Raw genomic sequence first — 20678 nt, 5'->3', positions numbered from 1 at the left:
AGCTAATTACTGCGCAATAATTTCGGCTTTAGGCAGCCGACGAATCTGTTGTCTCGATGTGCTCAAAACTACTTTCTTTGGCGGATCTCGCCATGTTTTGCATCCCTTTTAACCGATATGGTGCTATAGTAACACAGTTGGCTGTAGGGGTTAGGCGACATCACTTATCCTGTCCAGCGAACACATGCGCAGCACTGTACGTACGTACGTACGTATGGTCACTTGCATGCTGTCAAGCTCGATTTCCAGATATCACCTTTCAGTTGTTTCTCATATACAAGCTGACTCACTTCACAGGACTAAGCAAAATGTATTGTATTTATCGACTAATGTACATATTTTTATTTCATATTTTGCTTTAGCAATTATAAAATATTCTGTATTCGATAGAAGTAAGTTTTCCTCGAATATTATTCGTGAGCGATTCAAAATTCCACCATTATATCACGGTGTGTTTTATGCGCACTAGCTGTCACAGCATATTGAGCACCGAATTTTCGAATTGCCGAGCGAAAGTTACCGAGACGAAAAAATTATGCTGACAACTTCACTCCGCCACCATGAGAATGAAATTCTGTGGCGGTTCGCGCCGCAGGCTAGTTGCACTCTGAATCAGAGGTCGTATTCTCGACAGATCATTTTCAGGGATGTCACCCACTTTCAGTGCGCCCTAACTGGTTCTGCGGCGAACAGGGTGGCATGTAAGGTTTAAATTCGCTGGATTCTACTCTTTTTTTATTGGGATAGTAATTAATGGACACTCCAGGCGAATTTTCACCGTTCGTCGTCGCCGTTGTTAGGGTTGGCGTCTGACACCCACGTGGCGAAATGAATTTCATCCGACCATCTTCGTCGAAATGAGGCGTGACTTCTCCTGCGATGGTTGGCGTCCCGCAGCTCACGCAAGAACTTTCTCTCACCCGATCTTCTTCCACCAGGCCTCGTCGAAATGAAGCGTGACTTCCTAATTCGCCATGACCGTTTCGAGCGTCTACCTGTCTGCCGGAAGCCCCGCAGTGTACAGCCTCTTTTGTGTGTGTGTGTGTGTGTGTGTGTGTGTGTGTGTGTGTGTGTGTGTGTGCGTGCTCGCGCGAGTTCAGAGAGGCCCTTTCCTCGAATTGGACCTAGAACTTCCACGATCCCGCAAAGCGCAGAAGAGGCGGACAGGCGTCTACAATTCCGGGAAGCGGGACGACTTCTTCCTTTCAGCAGGCTCGGTATAGCCAGAGGAGGAGGGGCCCTCTTTCTGTGCCTGTCACGTGACATCGACGGAAGCAAGATCCCGCCCACGATTGTAGAGGGCCTATTTAAGAGGCTCCGAAATGTACTTTTGATCATTTCATGCTCTTCTCATTTCCTTTCATCTACCTTTGAATAAACCGTGCAAGTTTCGCACTAGAAAATCGTCTCGCCCTTGCTTGGTCGCCATGGTCTACCAGATGCCTGCAGCCCGCCGACAACGCCACGCTACCCGATAAGTAACGTTGGTCGAGCTTCGATAGGCAGGCGCCGCTACTACTCGGCAGCACTAGGATACGCTACCCTGGAGTACGCAACACCGTGTATATCTATAGTTCCGTATGCGATGGGAAGCGTGCAAGCATGGAGGAAGGAAACTGAGTAGAGGCCCTACCCCCTCCACGCGCTATGAGAAAAGTGTGGAGGAAATGACGTAGTAGGTTTTCCTCTTATTTTTAAATTTTTCCCGTGGCGGCCACGCCTTTCGGGCCACAATGGCGGCCTTGTTTTTGTTCTGTGCGCTCACACGTGTTGCTCCGTAGGTTTCGTACCGTGGCAAAGGCGCTGTGCGGGCAGGTTCGCGTTGGTCTCCGTGTTTTGTTGCGCTGCGTTAGCTGGACCGTGCTCTCCCGGATTTTGCTGTGGCCGGGTGGGACACGAGGAACTACAGTTCGTGAAATGAACGCGCATGCAACGCGGCACGCAATGTTCCGCACCACGGCAATGGCAACGAACGAAGGAATATCCGCGGGAAATATTGCCCTCTTTGGCGGAATCATGCTAACATGCTAACGATTGTTTAGTATTGCTGCGGAGCGCGCGCGTCCGAGCACCACGGTTGCGCGCAGCGCGGCGTGGTTTCGCGAGAAATGTAAACAAGAGAGGAGAGCAGCCCGATAGGCGGAGCAACGCCATGAGCAACGCCAACTTCCGGCTTCACTTTAGCTTCACAAAGAGTGACGTCAGGGCCTCTCCTGAGTTTCGTTCCTCCGTGCGTGCAAGGATGAGCCGAGGATGGTGGCTTGATGCGCGCCATCTTCCAGCGCGCGCCCAGTGTTGGAGGTCACGTGATCAAGCGCGCGTATATATATATATATATATATATATATATATATATATATTGGAGGGGGGAGGAACAGGTGTGTATGCTCGGCCGTGGCTGCGCATGGTTGTCCGCGCGCATTATTTTGAAGGTAATCTGCAGCGGGTGCAATGGCTGGGTTAGCCAAAATGGATGGTGGCTTATGTCCACTGTCTTCCTGCTCGCCTATACTGCATTCCATACATAATAGTCAACGCTGCGGAAGCTACGCAAGAAGTTCGGTTAAGAAGCATTATCATTCTGCACGTTCTGTCTATGCTTCGTTGCGCGCCAACAACGTTCGTTCGCGCGAGCATGCACGTGTGGCTCCTCGCAACGGGTTGCAAATAAAAAACCCGAAAAACAAAAATAAAAGTGATCTAAAACAACGCATTAGCAGCCGTATACCACAGTGTGTTTGTTTCTAAGGATTAAAAGTTGTTTCATTCAACACTGAGCCTATATGAAAAACAGTTGCGCACAACTGCTGTAAAAAAAAAAAAACATCGAACTATGTCCAAATGCAAACGAAGCCCCCCCCCCCCCCCACTGCAAGAAGTCTCTCTAGCCTCCACAGCGTTGACTACTACGTATGGAACGGAGTTGGCGGTCGCGTAATCTCAAACATTGGAGACGCGTTGATGGTGGTGGTGGTGAAAAACTTATTGCTCTCAGAAGAGAAGCACATGGAATTATGCATGAGCCGGTCCTTAAGGGTGTTACGGTTGACGTGTAACCCCCCGGGCAAAAGGGATGCTCAAAGACCATACCTAATCAAAACGGAGGTAGATTCCTATTTTGCTATGGTTGCGTCGAGTGGTTGCCGGTCTGGCAGGCGCTCCGCAGTGATGACAGGCCCCTTTGTGTGTGCGACCAAGGGGAGAACCCTTTCCGCGAACTGTCCAACTCTAGGGGAGAACGCTTTCCGCGAACCAAACAGGACCCGCGGGTTGCCGCCAGAGGAGGCAAGCCCGTGAAAACTCACCTAGGAGCAGGAATCAGCCGCTTATCCCCGACCAGACTCCGTGGGTGGCCACCAGAGGAGGCAGGCATGTGCAAACTCACCTTGGAGCAGGGTTCAGCCGCTTATCCCCGACCTGACTCGAGTGCATGTCACGTGTCGCTGACGTGAGCAAAGTCCCACTTACAATTTTAGTGGGCCTATTTAAGGGGCCCCGCAATGTACTTTTTCAATTCATTCATTCTCTTCTTCTTATCCTTCACCAACCATTGAATATACAGTGCAAGTTTCGCACTAGAATTCGTCTCGTCCCTGCCTGGGCGCCATGGTCTACCGGACGCCTGCAGCCCGCCGACAACGCCACGCTACCCGATAGTAACACCGATCGAGCTTCGAGAAACAGGCGTCGCAACAAGGGCCCAGCTCTTAAAATACTAGGCGGAATCCCTAGTACAGGACCCCAGCGGCGTCGGCCGCTGCCCGGGCGCGCTCGACCAAGGCCCTTTCGTCCTGCAGGTCATAGCAGCCGAGCAGGGTCGCCTCCCAGTCCTTTCGAGTGGGGTTGGGGTGAGGGGCAATAGCTGGGTTAGATGGGCAGGTCCACACCATGTACTAGATGTCCGAAGACTTCTCCGCACAGTGTAGACAACTGCCCGTGAAGGAAGGATCAAAATGTTTGAGTGCTGCCGGGCACAGCAGAGTGTTCATAAAGAGGCGCAGTAGAAGTCGCTCCTATGTCTTAGATAGTCCTTTACTCGGCTGAGGGTAAAGGCTATGGCCAGATTGATAATGAAGGACAATGTCTTTAAAAGAATAAGCGGGATTGAATTCGAGATCCTGATCTAGGTGGTCGAGAAAGGAAGCCCGCAAAGAGAGCGCGCGGGCGGCGGCATCGGCTGCCTCATTCTCCTCGAGACCCATATGAGCAGGAGCCCATACTATGTTGCAGTGAGCGGGGTCCCCGGTACAGGTGCAAAATTGAAGTAGTCGGTAGGCTAAGTATGGAGCCCAGCCTTGCTCGACGTTCCGACAGGCCCCTCGCGAGTAGGAGATAATTGTTTTGGAATCAGAGTGGGTAGCAGCCAGTGCAATGGCGACCTCCTCCGCATGAGTTATGTCGTGGGCGCGAAATGTAAGCCCCTTAACTGTTTTGGACTGGTGGGCGACTGCGGCCGTGTACCATCCCCCATGGTGAGGGCCGGAGGCGTCCACGTAGTAAGCGTTGAAGCGAGAGGCAGCGTGAAGCGTTCACTTCCCGCTGTCGGCGCTCGTCATCATGCTCATCCCTCCAACGTAAAGCCCCTAGACATTCTAAAAGTAGCGAAAGGCTTTGATCTCGCCATCGTTCTACGCTATTAGTCAATTAGAGAGTTTTAGAATAGGGGCCCCGAAGAGCTTTGCGGGTGTTGGCTTTGGGGCACGCAGGAGTGAAGAGATTTAGAATGGAGCTTTGCGTTTGCGGATAGCGTCTTGCGCTGACAGCGCCACTACGGCGTCAAAGAAAAGCTTTTAGAAATAATTAAATAAAATATACCATTTTATGATAGGAATAGTAATATTGACTTGCGTGTATTCGCATTTAATTACAATTTAGAAGCTATTCTGTAAGCAGCAAACGATCAGTTGCGCTTCGTTTTGAGCAAACCAACTTTTCGTGCCTTCACCAGCCAAGCTTAGTCGTGTTAGGCCTACACACGCTAGTTGAGAGAAAGCGATAACCGCAGTTAGGGCTAGCCACCCTACCGCAGTCACTTCTCCTAGCTTGCGAACTTCACGCGTTACCACGAATCGAACGCAGTTGGGTGTTAGGTGAGCCGTCGCCTCTATGGGTGCCGCCATGTTTGCTGACGCAAAGCTTTTGGGGCCGCTATTTGGGCTCTCGCTAAATCGGTGAAATCGAAGCCACTGCGCATGCGCGAGACACAAACTGCGTTTGGGTTTCGCGTTGGGAACGCTATTTCACCGATTTAGCGGAAGCCCAAATAGCGGCCCCAAAAGCTTTGCATCAGCAAACATGGCGGCACCCATCGATCGAAGCGACGGCTCTTAGCACCAAACGGGGCTCGATTCGTGGTGACGCGTGTAGTTCGCAAGCAAGGAGAAGTGACTGCAGTTATCGCTTTCTCTCAACTAGCGTGTGTTATGAAGATTGATTCATTATACGGCGCTGATTCGGAATTAGATTGTGGATTTTATTGCTCGTAGGCCTAACACGGCTTAGCTTGGCTGGTGAAGGCACGTAAAGTTGGTTATTCAAAACTAAGGGCAACTAATTGTTTGCTGCTTACAAAATAACCTCTAAATTTTAAATAAACGTGAATACACGAAAGTCAAAATTACTATTCTTATCATAAAATTGTATATTTTACTTAATTATTTTTAATAGCTTTTCTTTGACGCCGTGCGGAATATAACCCACACTTATATATAACTTTCATTGATTACGAGAAAGCTTTTGATTCAGTTGAAACCTCAGCAGTCATGCAGGCATTACAGAATCGGGGTGTAGACGAGCCGTACGTAAAAATACTGAAAGATATCTATAGCAGCTCCACAGCCACCGTAGTCCTCCATAAAGAAAGCAACAAAATCCCCAATAAAGAAAGGCATCAGGCAGGGAGATATGATCTCTCCAATGCTATCACAGTGTGTTTACAGGAGGTATTCAGAGACCTGGATTGGGAAGAATTGGCGCTAAGAGTTAATGGAGAATACCTTAGTAACTTGTGATTCACTGATGATATTGCCTTGCTTAGTAACTCAAGGGACCAATTGCAATGCATGCTCACCGACCTGGAGAGGCAAAGCAGAAGAGTGGGACTAAAGATTAATCCGCAGCAAACTAAAGTAATGTTCAACAGTCTCGAAAGAGAACGGCAGTTTACGATAGGTAGCGAGGCACTGGAAGTGGTAAGGGAACACATCTACTTAGGACAGGTAGTGACCGCGGATCCAGATCATGAGACTGAAATAATCAGAAGAATAAGAATGGGCTGGGGTGCGTTTCGCAGGCATTCTCAGATCATGAACAGCAGGTTGTCATTATCCCTCAAGAGAAAAGTGTATAATAGCTGTGTCTTACCAGTACTCACCTACGGGGCAGAAACCTGGAGGCTTACGAAAAGAGTTCTACTTAAATTGAGGACGACGCAATGAGCAATGGAAAGAATAATGATAGGTGTAATATTAAGCGATAAGAAAAGAGTAGATTGGGTGAGGGAACAAACGAGAGTTAATGACATCTTAGTTGAAATCAAGAAAAAGAAATGGGCATGGGCAGGACACGCAATGAGGAGGGAAGATAACCGGTGGTCATTACGGCTTACGAACTGGATTCCAAGGGAAAGGAAGCGTAGCAGGGGATGGCAGAAAGTTAGGTGGGCGGATGAGATTAAGAAGTTTGCAAGGACAACATGGCCACAATTAGTACATGACCAGGGTAGTCGGAGAAGTATGAGAGAGGCCCTTGCCCTGCAGTGGGTGTAACCAGACTGATCATGATTGTGCAGGAGCAGCTGTCACCGCTCGTGTATTGTGAGTAATTGCACCAAAATTATAGTCTCAGCAAAGAGAATATATAGAAAGCAGAAGTTCTGCAAAATGTACGAGGGTGAGGCAAGTGAAAGTGAGCCAATGAGGAATATATAACAAATGGGGTACTTTATTTAAAAGTAGCCTCCATGCTCATTTAGACATTTTTCCACTGACTAACTAGTAGCGTGATTCTAATAAAACTCCTTGGGTTGTTGCTTCAAAAAGTCTCTGACTACACGTCATTGTCCGACACGAATCTGGTTCCCTTGAGCTGATTTTTCGAATGCTCCAAAATGTGGAAGTTGCAAGGCGACAGGTCTGGACTGTATGGCGGATGTTGCAGTGTTTCCCACTTGAACTTTGCCAGTTTTGTATTAACCACACCAACAACGTGGGGACGGATATTGTCGTGGAGCAAGATGACCCCATTCCTCAATTTTCCACGTTGTTTGTTCTTGATTGCGACATGCAGCCGATCCGATGTTTCACAATATGAGAAACGATTGGTAGTCTCTCCAGGTTTAGCAAATTCGATCAATAATGGCCACTGATGATCGAAAAAAAAGTCAACAACACCTTTCTGGCAGAAATGACCGCCTTTGCTTTCCACGGTGGTGTATTCAAATATTTCCACTGTAAGCTTTGCCGTTGTGTTTCAGGCGTGTAGTAGTGGCACCATGATTCGTCCCCGGCCACAATTGCAGACAAAAAGATGTCATCCTCATCATGATACCGGATTAGATGAGTCAAGGCAGCACCGAGCCTCTTAGTCTTTTGGCAGTGGTTCAAGATCTCTGCCCTCCATTGCGCTCACAAGAGCTGATAACCGAGATGTTCATGAATTATGGTGGGACCCGAACCATGACTAATGTTCAAACGCCCTGCCAATTCATCGATGCTTATCATCCGTTCTTTTCTTATCAGCCTTTGCAGTTGTGTTGGGGGTGATTGCACGGTGGCTTCGGCCCAGTCTTGGATCGTCTTCGCAACTTTCACGTCCTTCTTTGAACCGTTTGCTCCAACGCTTTACAGTGGCCAATGAAATGCAATGTTCAACGTACACGGCAGCCATACAGCGACTAATTTCTTTTCGGGAAACATCTTCATCTGTCAGAAACCTCACGACACCCCACTGTTCAACTTTTGGAATGTCCATTATGTCATGCAACCATGTTCAACCCACTGTATGAGAGGATTGAAGAACCTTGATCCTCCCACCTGCGTGTCACTTTTGTAAATGAGAGAAGCCTCTGTGCCATGCGCATGCCTCGCAGATAGTGAGCCGAGCCATTATTGTGCAGGGTGAGTTGGCTCACTTTCATTTGACTCGCCTTCGTACATTAGAAATATGAAGATACAATGGAATATACAAATGCGAAGATACAGCTTGATAAAGGACAAAAAAGCGTCACTGGAAACAAATTTCAGCGCACATATACACAAAACCTCGCAGCAAGATATCTAAATATATGTATAAGTCTCCAATAAATCTACATATCTAATCAAAAGTCACTATATATGATGCATCAAACAAGGCAAATAAACATGTAGTGCAAACCACGGATTCATAGATCACAGCCCCCCCTCACTCCACTCACCTTGATGTATCGCGTGCAATGGAAGGCGGCGCGGCGCGCTTCCTCCCCGATTTTCTCTCTTCTGCACACAAGACTGAGCCACCATCACCGGCTCACCCATGCTGCCCCCATCCCTTACGCTTTCACTCGCACATACAACATGCGGAGTGCGGTCGCAATGTTATCGCCCTTGGACTACGCAGGGAACATGTGTTCGACGGCGTCGGCAGGAATGCGCCTGGAGTTTTCATATAACTGCTATCGCAATAATATAATAAGAGCACCCGGCAACCGAAGCATCCCGTGGCCCTTTACCCTCCACAAAAGAAGTGGCGAAATTGAACTTCCACCATGTGGCAATTTGCTGCGCCACAACAATGTCTTTTTTTCCTTTGTGGGGCGGAGGCACTGAAATGAAAAAAAGAAAGACGCAATGGAAAGCATGTTGGCCAGAATTGAATGCCTACTTTGGGAACCTAATGTGGCTACTAAAGGAATATCGAAGAAAACGTGAGACGCTTGGTCCATAGAGAACCATACGCATACTCCTCGGCATCCTACACCGGCGAGACAGGACTTTCCGGACAGATTACGCTCAAGCGAACGCGCTGCAATCCGTCGAGTCCCCACAGTGATGGTGGCGAGTTACCACTGTTTCTTTTACTCGTCTGCTAGCCAGAAAGCGTCCAAAATTCTGCCAGGCAAAAATCCACTCGGTCAGACACACGAATGCGCACCGAAGTGCGCCGCGCGGTGGTCGGGGCAACACGAGAAAAACACATGCAGTCTGGCTGGCTCTGGCAGCCTGCGGGTAGTGAGAACAAGAAAATTGAAGAGGCTCAATGTGTACTCGCGAATAAAAGTCAAAGTCGAAAAATGAATAAGAATGTAGTTACTTTTGCTGGCTTTAGTGTCTTGACATGGATGCTTTGGTGCAGGTGAAGAAAATGTTGATATTCTTTTCTGCGACATATAGGCACGAATGAACAACTACAAGGCTTCGACTCATCGGACCTCGCTGCATACTTTGTAAACTTGCCTGATAGTGTGTTGATTTGCTTTGTTTCATTGTATGGTCCGACGTACGACTTTATAAAACTCAGTGCACCTTTGGCGTGAAATGTTTATAACAACATTAAACCCGCAAAGTTCCGGAATTTAAGATCTAAAGCACGACTTTGGAAATGTCAATGCACCTTTCGCATCAAAAGTTTATGAGAACTTTATACCCATAAAGTTTCAGAATTGAAAGCCAAGTGCTCCCTAGATTCTGCAGCCTCCGCGAGATGCCGCGACAAGCCCTCTTGCCATCAAAATGCCTTTGAAACTTTGTGCTCAGATGGAGCTCCTTGCGTTACGATGCGACTCATTGGCGTTGCCGCGAAATCCAGCCCAATTTCGCAATGTTTGCGCTGAAATGTCTTTTCGAGCGTGAAAAGGACATCCTAGACAAAATCGAGAATGATTTCCGGCGGCAGGGGTTGCTTTAGTCGGTGGCGCATGACAGCACGAAAAAATTTTGGGGAGGGCTGAAGCCCCAGAAGTGCCCCGCCCCCCTCCTCCTGGCTACACCCCTGATCATAACGCCTGCATGATGTAGTTGCTTCGTATCTGTCGTACTCTCATGTTTATTGTTTACGCAGCTTCTGACCCAGCACGGTCACCACAGACCACACAATGACGACACGTATGTAACATCATGCTGCACTAACAAGGCGGCTTGATGATGTCAGAGCTAACTATCCGTCCAACCAATCCAACACTGCTTCTCGCCTCTTGATGTCAAAGCAGCACAGTACATCATCCCATGGTTTAATTTTATCTTTCAGTGCTGTGGCACAGGTGCGTGCACCATAAAGAGCTCTAAATAATCTCTACAGTATGGCTAGTCCTTGAAACAACAAAGACGTACTACTCAGGGTGGATTCACACCACGGACAAAATCACCAATTCGCTCTGCAGACCGAGTGTCAGCATCAAATGACTTGTTGCGCCAAATCATGCTGCGGGCAGATAATTCCCTGTGCACGTCGACGTAACGTTCCACCCGCGTACTGAATACGCAATTTGGTCATTCATGAACATAAGCCCACCTTTACATATAGCTCCTGCGGTGCCCTCATTTTATCAAAGCTCTTCTTTACTTAAAATTTTCTGAAATCCTCCACGGTGTCATTTCCCGATGGCCGGTTAAGATGCGCGAGATTTGATGGGCATCTGCAAGTCGGAGGCGTTTAGAACTCGTATTTGGCAGAACATAAGTCAAATCTGGTCCTTTACCGCCACTCAATATCTCAATGCGTCCATACATTTGAATTCGTTTTCACAATGGCGAACCACAGCATAAAACTGAGCACACAAGTGACACAACAATGATGTACATACCAGCACACACTGTAAAGTACTAAGTGCACAGACAGCACTCTAGGTTCCACTCCTTAAAAGAGCAAGAGGGCAGCATCAAAAAAAGAAAGCAGATACAATTATTATAGTACATACATACAACATTGACACTTGGGGTATTTTTCAAAAGTTTCTAAATGCTTCCGTGCAAAAAGTTCTTTCATGTTTTCGTTTTGCATTTCTCCAAAGTTCTTGGAAATTCCATGTCCATCTCAAGGGCAAATAATCGAAATGCCAGTGAGAAGCCTGAAATATGTTTCTGCATGCAAATGAGTGACTAGCGACTATATGAAGAAGAAATTTGCATATTATGTATGTAATATTTATTCAGTTGGCATAGTATGGGCCGTGGTGATTCTTCAAGTGCTGGGACAGTGCTGGTGGCATCAGAGTATTTAGTATTAAATCAAAGCTATCTTTGTCTTCTCCCTCCATCACTTAGGAGTAAAGTGCAGCATGTGGAGCTTATTTTGCCTCTTCCTCTGGTTTGGGTGCCAGTGTCTCATTAAGTAGATGTATTGAGGGGTCGCGCGCAAAGCTGTGGTGTGGAGGAAACACAAAGAACATTTACATGACGAAATACATTTGCAAGGACATCCTGCCGGATAGACTCAGCAGGAAGTCTCTGCAGTCGGTCGCATAGATTGATCTCGTATTTGTAAGAGGTGTTGAAGCGTTATGCATGCATTGCTATGTTTTATACTTCTCTGTACACGCACCACTGCCCACAAAGTTCAAACCTTCCTTCACACCGCTCACAAAACATCGCATCAGTCTGCAAATCATCACTATATCCACGTTGCATATCACGAAGCCATGTAAAGTTGTATTTGCATTTAAGTAGAAGTTGCGAACAAGTTACTTACATTGTAAATAAATATACATTTGCACGCATCGTATATATGTCTCTTTTTGCAAAGCACTTAAATGAGACGGTTCAAGAAAGGTTCGCTTAAGCGTGTTGATTCTTTTGCATAATGTTTTTGCTACTTCAGTGAACCAAAAGCAATGCAGCACAACTCGATATTCTAGCAGCTGCCTGCCCTTTCTTCCTCACAGAGAAGGAGCAAGCTCCCTCAGCTCGACCCTAACTCGCCCGTACCGTCCATATGCGTCTCCAAAATATTCTAGGCTCTATGCCAAAAATGACGATTTCAAAAGCATACAATGGCTGCAGCGACAAGGCCACTTCTATGTGTAAGCTTCTGATACACATTCATGAATGCACTGCTCTCATGAATAAAAAGAATGCATATCTTTCTGATCACTTCGCTTGTGAATTTAAAGATGAGTAACTAATTTGCACGAACAGAGTTTCACAATTTTTTGCACTGAACTCAGGACCATACAAAGAACCCATTGAAGCAAAATGATCTATAGTTAAAATTAGTGTTTAATTACGACCATCTTAGCCTTGAATGAGCACCCAAAGCTTGGTACACAAACATGTGCATCCTGAGCCCATTGAACTATGGCTGCCATAGCCACTGAGCCATCGCAGTGGGTGGCAATGCTCTTTAAAGGTGGCACATACAGCATCTGAGTTTTGTTAACTCCATTTCGGACTAATTACATTTTCCAGTCAATTGATATCTTGACTAAGTTCCCGCCGGCACCTATACATTTCTATGGGCCAAAACATTCACTTTGATCCTAAACTGTCTCTTGCCACATAATTCTAACTTGACTGGTCGGCAACACCCCCGACTTCAGGGGTGACTTTAATGGCTACAGTGTCTGTTTCGGCGACACTAGGGAACAGTGACCACATCAAAGACGCATTATAAAAAATACCTTATCAAAAACCCATATTTTTGGCCTGCCCTAGGAAAATTTTCTAAGCGACAATGACTGCTCATAATAAATAATTACTGTATTTAACAGGTTCTAAAAAGAACCTCTATTATTTTTTTTTCTTCAAAATTGCGTGCATGGTACAATCGGATGCGAAACCGAAACAACATTCGCAACATCAGAGCCAGCATCATCGCCATCACCAACACAACATAATGGCAGACTTCACATTCGCTCTGTAGCATAGGACGATGACCCTTTCAGTATTTGATTACGAAAGCTCCCTCAAAATATAATTTTACGTGCTAAGCTACTGAAGCTAGTAGCATTCCGTATTTTTGAAGGCTATTTTTTCGGCGTTCCGGTGAATTGCATGCGTCGCATGGGCCACAATCCCATAGGCGATTGTTATGAAATCATTTTAAAAAACTCGAAATCTCAAATGTGCAATGACCAGCACGGAGGACATACTATGGTCCACAGACAGCGATAAAGTGCTGCCTGAGAGTGATGATGATGGACATTACTGCAAATAAATTTCCATTCTGTGAAAGTAAACTTAGCTAATTTTATCTTTTTTCGGTTGCCAGAATCGAAGGCAATGCTATGTTGTCCGTTACAAAATCGGGTGCACATTATATTTGGGTGCGCATTGCTTTTTGCTATAAATTCATATAAACAGTGTTCGCTATAACCAGGCAAATAATGACGAATGAAGCAGTGGTATTTGAGAACTTTTTCTGCATCTTTTTTAACTGGACCCGTTGGATAAGTCGATAAATTCTGTCAGTCTTGTCAAGGTTGAGTTAACTAAAATGAATTGCATTAAGTTGATCCATACTGGCAAATTAAGCTTCTAGAATTGAAAGAAATGCAACCTTAGTGCTAGTAAATCTTGGCAAGCCAGAAAAGATTAAAAAAAAAGAACAGGTAGTGATCCTACTTAAAAATTTCTGCATAAGCTTCCCACGACATCATAAGATAGAATTTTACAAGAAGATGGAGGCATCAAGCAATTAAAGTGGGAGAGGGGCACAAGACGTGTTCCGCTTTTATGTGCAAGCCACTTGGGTCACAGTCAAGCACAAGCAGACTTATAATTCTTAGGCATACAAGCAGCCTGAGCCCAATTATTTATATCTATATTAACTGTGGTCGAACAAGGAATGTTGCTGGCTGATTTGACAGTGGCATTCCTTGTTAATCACCCCATGACATCATAGATTTTGAAGTGTCTACTTGGTGCTATTTAAGTGCTCACGAATAACAAGTGATCACATTGTGGACAAGAGCATGAGCATAATAAGCATCTGAATTTCTGAAAATTAACCCTGCACGAAAGTAGCCAGAAAGCACAAAAATACAGATAACTTCGTAATTAATGTGGTACTGACAAAATTCAATTCAAAATATAAAGTCTGGCCTTTCCATTTCTTCTGACAATAACTTTACAGCCTCAAAGATGTGCAGATACAGTCACGAAAACCTACCTTACTGATCTAAATAGCGTTTTTTGTCAGTGCCTATTTAAGAGACTTTGCAGCACAGCAGTCATGTTGCATGGTGTGTTAGTATGCATACAAGGTGATTTTTTTTAATGGAAACTGACTTAAGAATCTCCTGAGGCGAATGGTGGAAATCTGGCACATCAGCTGGATCACATGAAGTGGCGGTCTAGCCAATTACCACGCTTCCACTAATTAATGCAGTAATTGTTCACTTCAGGACACATGTTCCAGTTATGAAACTAAAAACGAGCAGTAATGAAGCCATTAACATTTAGCAGAAATCCTGTGTTCAGCACAATTTTTGAGAAGTATGTCTTCAAGTTCTGTGGGGCAATTCCATGAGAGTTCAAACATGCATGTCCGCTTGATATTATTGTTTTGTCTGTTTTTTTTATATGTCATATAGTAACATTAAAACTGCATGAAACCGAAAAATTTTTTCTAGGAAAGTGTTTCCAGCAAGCCAAAAAAAAAGAATATTTGAGAGCGGCGGCAGGAGCGTCCCTTTATTGCTTACCACAACATTTTTTTTATTTTACTGCAGAATTAAACGCAAACTAAAAACATTGTGTCAAAAAATTTCTGATCATGTTAGTACACTTCACAGTAAATTAGTTCCATGCATTTTACTATGCTGTCCACAAACAAAAAAAAATTGAAAAATTCCAAACATGGCTCAAATCAGAAAAATTTTGGAACCTTGATGCGTCTTGGCGCGTTTTCTATTTTACACAGGAACTTGAAAAAAGTGTCAAACATAGAACATTCTCTTTGCAACATTTACACAAAATATTATCTTCCTACATGAAACACAAGAGAAGAAGAAAAGATAGTTAAACAAGTGTTTTTCGAAAAGACTTATTTTCAGAAAATAACATTAAAAAAAAGTCTGGTTCCAATTAAAAAAAAAAAAAATTGGAGGTAAGTCCACTTATGTCAGGCAAAATGTGGATGTGATGTTTCCTCATTTGCTTTATTCACAAAATGTAACGGGCCAAAGCTGCCCATGTTGAGCATGCTGGCTTTAGTGCTACGATGACTTATTCCGGTTTGTTAACATTTACTCTCTTAAAAAAAAGAAAAGGCGACGGTTGTCACAAACGAAGGAAGATTTACCTGGGCTTTTTATTGTGGCAAGGACAGAGAACATGTTTTCTGCTTTGTTTTCTGAGACGCAAGAGAGAACAAACTCGACACTGCTTGTGCTCGAACAAATTTATTGCATGTTCTTTGCAGTTAGTATTCAAAAAGGTTTGACCACCGTCAGCTGGCTAGCGGCAGTTCTCGCAACGGACAGCGTATGTCCGCTTGACTGATCGTGGGCACTCATCCACACGTGCCATGACTGAATTCCCGGCACATGCGGCACTGACTTCCACTCCGCTGACTTCTGCTGACTATGCTCCTCGATGGCTGCAGCAGGTGCATGAAGCAGGGCCACGTTCTTGAGGTTGCCGCTAAGTTGGAAGACCATCTCGTGTGCACAGGCACTCTTCCCATGTCTGGTAGCAGAAAATATCGACCTCACGGACATATACTTCGAATGGCACAACTCATACAGTTGGTACCTATTTTTAAAACGGCTCGCTGCACCATCGCTGACATATGGTATGTGACCGCAGATGGGTGCTTTTTCATCTAACGCTTCAAGCACTCTGCTTAGGGCATAGCAGACGTGCGCTGCATCATGATGCATGTCATCGCTTATGACAGCAAAGCTGTGTGTTGCTTTCCTTGTTGTATCATATCATAAGAAGCCAACAAACAAAGACACCAAGAACAACACAGGGGAAGTTACTGGTACTTACTAATTAAAATAAAGAAATTATAAATTAATGAAATTGAAAGTGGATGAAAAAACAACTTGCCACAGGTGAGGAACGATCCCACATCTTCGCATCATGTGTGCGATGCTCTTGTTGTGGTGACACAGGTGAAAATGGAGATTTGTTTCTTGTGCCAATGGTACGATTGTATTTCATTCAAGAGAAGGACTGTCCAGTTTTCTGCAAAATCAAAATGCAGAACACTGCTTCCGCACTGCGCACAGTTCTTTGCCTCATGGCTTGAGTGCGGCATATGTATTCGTGAGGAAACCATTTGGTCACCCATTTGCCAAGCTCTTCCCCAAAAATGGTTTTGGACGATGTCTTCTTGATCAAGTCACCACTTTCCCAAGCAGCAAATGTGACCTCATCCTCGTTGACCATTCCCAAACTGGCTAAAGTGAGGCTTTCACTCCATAGGCAGCGCTCACATTCACCTAACATACAATCTGTGGTTGGGGAGCTGCAAAGGCACAATGCTTTCATGCCTTCCAATGAGATTTTCAAGCCAGTTACGTTCTCAAGCGTGGACACACAAAGGATGGCATTAGTGCAATAAACGCAAATGTAAACCTCTTGCTGTGGTGCGAGCAGCACCCATTTTGGACACATGCTGTAAAGCTTTGACAGGGCGATGGTACTTTTAGGGCGAGCTGCTTTGAACATCTGGATAGTCTTGCGGATAGAACATGTCATAAACCACTTCAAGACGTACTCTCTCTGGCCATTCGTGATGATTGACTGACACATCCTTCTTGTTCAGGGTCTGCCGTGAGTACCCAAGTTCGTCCTTGGTGAAGTAATTGAACATAGCATGTACACCTGATGGGCTTAACCTTGACCTCGTGTACGGATCAAAATCTAACCACATTCCATGCTTCTCAAGCCAATTTCAGACCTTTGTGAGCATATACGGTGTGAAAGTTGGGATTGCCTCTTGAACGCATTTATTTTCAACTTCTGGTGACACGACGGTTAAGAGATGGAGGCGCTCTCAGTAGAACTTTGAAGCCTCGTACGCTTGCTTCAAGCTATTTAACCAGCCAGCGCATGCACAACATTCTGTCACAGACGGCTCAGGTGTACTGACGCTTCTGTATGCAGCGCTTAAAGTTGAGTGTATCTACATCACCACGATACTCTCAATCTCGGCCCGTTTTCTCTTTCCGTAAGATTGTCTGCTGCGTTTGTGAATGGAAGATGGTGGCTTCAATGGTGAAACATCAGGAGAAAGGTGGACGTACCTGTTCAAGCCGTCAATTGCTTCTTCCTGAAGGAATGCCTCGTCTGCTTCATCACGGGTGTCACTAGATGAAGACAGGATTTCCTTGAGGCGTGTAAAGTAGTGCTGGCAGACGTCGTCGGTGTCGTGAATACCCTCAGCCTCTGGCAGTAGTTTCCACAGGGAGGCAACATCCAAAATGTTTATGCAAATAATTTTTTCTTCTAAGCAATTTTCCTGTGAATGCATAAATAATCAGCACAGAATACTCAGATCAAGCCATGAGCCACATGCACCCTGTGTAATGAACAGCTAGACCAAGCTGAAACATTTATACTGAAATGCATCGAGTGCTTTCTGTCGCTTTTTCTGTACCGCTGTCATGACTCTGGCTGTAGAATCACCTACCCTCCCCCCCCCCCCCCCGCCGATCTCTGCACACGCATACACAAAAGTCTGACAATACACTTTTGTTGAAAACAAGCTGCAAGAAAGAGCAAGGTTCTGAAACAGTAACAGAAACAGAAAAAAAGAAAATTAGAACTATATATGCGAGAATGCAACTGATAGACAGCAAAGGTACTGAAGCCAGCACGCTCAACATGGGCCACCTTGGCTCGTTATATTTTGTTAATAAAGCAAATGAGGAAACATATTATCACACTCACGTTTTGCCCGAAATAAGGGGACTTCCATCCAATTTTTTTTTTTAATTGGAACCAGAGTTTTTTTTATTTCTTCAAAATGAGTTGTTTTCGAAAAAAACTTATTTAATTTTTCTCTTGCATTTATGTAGGAAGATAATATTTTGCATAAATGTTGCAAAAAGATCATTTTATGTTTTTAAACTTTTTTCAAGTTCCTGTGTAAAATAGAAAACGCGCCAAGACGCATCAAAGTGACAAAATTTTTCTGATTTGGGCCATGTTTGGAATTCTTTCACATTTTTTTTTGTTTGTGGACAGCACAATAAAATGCATGGAACTAATTTACTGTGAAGCGTATTAAAATAACTAGAAAAGTTTTTCAACACAACGTTTTTAGCTTGCATTTAATTTGGACGTGAAATCAGAAAATACTGTGGTACGTAATAAAAGCACGCTCACGCTGCCACTTTCAAATATTTTTTGGGTTGCTGGGAACGCTTTTCGGGAATCAAATTTTTGGTTCCGTGCAGTTTGAATATTCCTACATGACATATAACAAAAAGACAAAACAAATATGTCAAGTGGACATTCATTTTCAATCTCTCGTGGAATCGCCCTGTGGTAAAAAGCACTGATAGTTTAAGTTAACATTGACCAGCACTACAGAACTGGTGCTAAACACATGATTACGACTTCATAACTGCTTCACTTCAATTCTGCAATTGGGACATGTGCCTTAAATCAAATAACTACAAAGTTAGCATCAGTAATTAGCAAACATCACAATGTGACTGGCTCTGCATGTAATGCCTGCAAGTAATCCAGCTGATGTGATAAATTGTGCTATATAGAATATGAGATTCTTAACAAGTCTGTTTCCTGGTATAGGCACTGCCTTTTACAATTTTCAGCCTGCGCAACAATCCCAGTAATAAAGATGGGTACCCTCTGGTGTAACCTCACCAGCAGAGAATAAGTATCAGTACATGTACAGTCGATCACGGATATATTGAACCCACATATAACAAATTATTGTGCATATTGTGCATCCGTAAAATACCCTTGAAAATTTTTGTATGAACATTTATTTTATATATCGAATTACCTATATATCAAACTTTTTTGTGATCCCCTTCAGATTTGATATATCCTGGTTGGACTGCATTCTGTGAAAATATCCGCTTATGGCTGGCCACCTTTCAATACATTACACGAGTATTACAAAACCGACTTAACAAACTCAATTGTTACACAAACATTTATGCATTCCAAATCACCTTTTACTGCTTCGTAATGCCAGTACTATCTAAATACTAAATACTAAGTTAAGCTATATAACATTGGTGGACTACACATCTGGAACACCATACGAACAACATAATTTTTAAGCCAAAAGAAAGACAAAAACAAGACCAATAACAATGCCATCTTCAAACTCCCCCACCAGGTCTCCTGACATCATGGATTTTGATAGCATCTCCTCTAGGCTAGTGAAGTGTTTATCAACAGAGGAGGAATACATAGAGTTTGAAAGTAACTGAAGCCTGGCAACTTCTGGGAACTTTTATGAAATGACTGATTCACTTATGGTGTTTAACGTCCCCAAGCAACACTAGGCCATGAGATACACCACAGTGGGGTCTCTGGATTAATTTGTTTAGGTACACAAGTATTTTTACATTTTGCCCCATCAAAATGGTGCGGGTGGGAATAGGACATGTGACCTCATGCTCAGCAGCAGAATGCCACAGCCATTGAGCGGCCATGAAAACAACCGGAGTATTCCAACACAAAAAGCAACCAGTGTTGTGGCTGTGGCACAAAACAGAAGTTCAGCTTTTATTTTATCTGCTTATAATCAGAACGGCTACACTAAAATAATGTGAACAGATTTTTAAACAGCACTTGTACCAGTCTAAACTGATTTAATGATCCTGTTTGGTGTCCCTTTAAGTTTCTGTCGGCAATACAAAATCCAGTCAGTGACAGAATAAAATGACAAGGCAAATTATCACCCCTCAAAAACTTGCAACTAGAAATTAGACAAGAGTTTCTCTTTCCCCAGAGGCACTTGATGTGCCTGTTCATGCACAGCACAACTGTGAATTGCTGGAATACTGCATGAATGCATTCCCTTGCTGCACCTTCGAGCTCGTATTTCTTATTATTCTTTACAGCCAGGTGAAACAGGTATTTTGCCTACATTGAAGCTCGCATGCTAGTTTCCTCCGAGCTCTCCCAGGAAGAGGACATAGTTGCTTAAAGGAGCCCTGCGATGTAGATTGAGCATGTCACTTTTATTGAAATGTTAGCATAGTAATGGTTTTGGCAATGCCTCAGCAGCCATTACAGGTCAGCACCATTGTATTCATTGACTGCAGCAGCATACAATATTTTTTGGAAGATGTGACTAGATATGCAGTTCACTGTGACTGGCTGGGTGCGCAGTTTGCTCATCTTTTTCTTATGCTCGAGAAACAAATAGAGAAAAGGAATGTGCTGAATATTTTCTACCTATAAAGCAAGCACAAAAACAAACATTAGGATATCCAAAGGGTGAAATTGCGACACAGGGCAGAAAAGATGACACTACATACTGACCTTTTCCAACTCAAAGCACATTTCTGTCTGGACACATTTCTCTAGCTCCCGCCAACCTTCTTTGTGACTGCTGCAAACTAAAAGTGAACAGCTAATTTCATTTTTCTGGCAGCTTTCTCACAAAGAAGTCAGCTAGGATCAGTGAGTCCTGCTCATCTCTTGGCTGACTCATCTGCAGTTGTCAGTAGCATTGGTAGCATTCATATGCACACGAAATGAACATTATCAAAAAACGTGGGAAGCTGTGGCGACAAGGTGACCTTAATATGATATGTGAGGTTTCGG

This window comes from Dermacentor variabilis, chromosome 1 (genome assembly GCF_050947875.1).
Source record: "Dermacentor variabilis isolate Ectoservices chromosome 1, ASM5094787v1, whole genome shotgun sequence".
NCBI classification, from domain to species: domain Eukaryota; kingdom Metazoa; phylum Arthropoda; class Arachnida; order Ixodida; family Ixodidae; genus Dermacentor; species Dermacentor variabilis.
The sequence above is the reverse complement of the archived record's forward strand: the minus strand, read 5'-3'. Positions refer to the sequence as shown.